This window comes from Galeopterus variegatus, unplaced genomic scaffold (genome assembly GCF_000696425.1).
Source record: "Galeopterus variegatus unplaced genomic scaffold, G_variegatus-3.0.2 Scaffold5059, whole genome shotgun sequence".
NCBI lineage: Eukaryota > Metazoa > Chordata > Mammalia > Dermoptera > Cynocephalidae > Galeopterus > Galeopterus variegatus.
Window position 1 is genome coordinate 70,787 of NW_007731170.1, and position 2,404 is coordinate 73,190.

The window sequence follows — 2,404 nt, forward strand, 5'->3', positions numbered from 1 at the left end:
GGGATCGCAACCCTCAGTGTCACGCCCACACCACGCTCAACCAGTGAGCAGACCGGTCTCTATATGGGATCTGAACCCTCAGGGCGGGAGCGCTGCCACACTCCCAAGCGGCGCACTGTAGCAGTGCGCCACTGGGCCGGCCCAAGACAGTAGAGCTTTCTGGTGAGCCTCATTAAAGGTTAGTTCCACTTGTGGCTTAGATTCAAGGGACCTGGTCCTGGGGCCAGGCAGGAGCATTTCTAAAGCAGTTTCACCTGTGTTAGTCTGTCAACCCCCCCACACACACCGCCCCAACTGAGCTCCTGCTGCCTCCCCACACCTCTGCCTTCTTTCTCCTTCAGTGGCTTGAAATTCTGGGCCTAGAGAGGCTCCCCAGTGGGTCCGCCCTGCAGGGCTGTGGGGACATCGGCCCCCACATGCACAGCCTCCAACCTAGAATTACCTTTATTGCTATTCCAGATCGGACCCATGCCTTCCTCAAATTCATGCTTTTCTCCTTCCTGGTTTACACTGTATATTGCTGGAGTACATGCTCTAGAGGCTCCAGGAAATACTGACACTGTCTCTAAGACAGCTGAGGTCCAGACAAGCAGCCCACTGAAAAGTGGTGAATGGCACTAAACAATGAGAGCAGACTGTGTGGTCAACCTTATTTTTTATTTTTTTGTGAGGTAAGCATTATTCATTTATTCTTACGCATATTTACTAGTACTGCTTTGCTCCCTTCAGAGCTTTTCTTATTTATTTATTGAATCATAACTGATTATAGATATTTTTGGGATTCAACATTGATGTATGTTGGTCAAATCAATATTATTAGTATATATATTTTTACAAATCATATTTATTCTTTATGCCCCTTATCCAATCTCTCTCTATCCCTGTCGCCCTCCCCCTCGCCCCTCTGATAACCCCAGATTTCTTCTCTCCCTCTGAAAGAATAATAGTTATTCTGTTGACTTGTTGCCTAGATGATCTGTTCAGTGCTGAGAGACGTGTGATCAGGTCCCCCAATATTATCGTAGAGCAGATGCTTCTTCTATCTCCCTGGAATGGGCTTTGTGGAGAGAGACATCCTCTTCTTTTCTTTGGTCTCTGCTGGTGACTTTCCTTGCGTCAATGCACTCAAGTGGCTGGCGGAGCATCTGCATGGTGATTGTGGCATCTAGCCACTTTTGCGGCAGCCGTGGCTATTGTAGTGGCTGTGGTGGGCCACCCACAGAAGTGATGTTTTTGATGTGCTCCTTGCCTGGTTGAGAGAGGAGGGGTCAGTCTCCAGCTCCATCTGTTTTTATATTATAAGATGTTGCAGAGCAGTTGGATGGGAGGAGAGGGGAAGGGGGAAAGAAATAGGGTGGGAGAAGGAGGAAGGGGGGGAATGGGTGAGACCTGTGGCTCCCCCCTCATTCCTGCAGGGGAGACCAGTGGGCTTCCAGCAGTGGTTCAGTGGTCATCGCTGGGTTGACTGAAGATGTTGGTAGGGTGTGGCTGAAGCCCTCGGCTCCCCACTGCCCTGGCTCAGGAGCCCGGGGTGTTTCCTGTGGCAGCTCAGTGGTTGTTGATGGGCTAGTTGCGGGTGTCGGGGGTGCGTGGCTGAGGCCTTTGGCCCCCCACTGCCCTGCTCATGAGCCCGGGGCACTTCCTGCAGCAGCTTAGTGGTCATCACTGGGCTGGTTATGGGTGTCAGGGGGTGTGGCTGAGGCCCCCAGCCCTCATCCATCCCTGATTTAGGAGCCCAGGGAGCTTCTGGTCTTTCTAGGTTTTACAGGTATTCTTTGGTGAAGTGAGACCTTTACTAGTTAACATCAAACTTTGTCTCTGGTCTGTGGGTATTTTGTTTTTTCTTTCAGTTCTGTGTTGGATTATTCACTGTTCCCACCACTTAAACTCTGCAGTGGAACTAATTTGTTGTCCTTTGCTTACTTCTAAAATGGGGGACCTTCCTGTGGGGACCAGCACTTGAGCCCTGTGGCTGAGCTAAATCACTGCTTTGCTGCTGATTCCCTGGGGAAGATTTTTTGTGCAGCTCAGGTTTTAATGGTTGACTTTGTAGGTACTTCTGGGTCTTGTGAGATCCACTACACATGGGTTATGTAGAAACTCTGAACTGGGCCTCAGTCTTTTCAGCAAATTGCTCTCCCTGCAGTTCTATATTCCTGACCAGTCTACACAGAGTGGATCTGTGCTGATTGGAGGGCAGATCAGCTGACCTTGCTGTGCCCCTATGTTTCCCCAGTGGCCCATCTCCCCCACTGCCCAAACTCCAAACACTTCCTATGGGACAGGCCATGCACTGGTCCCTTGCGATGACTCACTGTCTCTGAGTGTTTCCTTTTCTCTGTTGTTGTGGCCCCTCGCTCCTGTGTGGGTCCACAGGAACACTGTTAGTGGTCTTGCTGGCCTG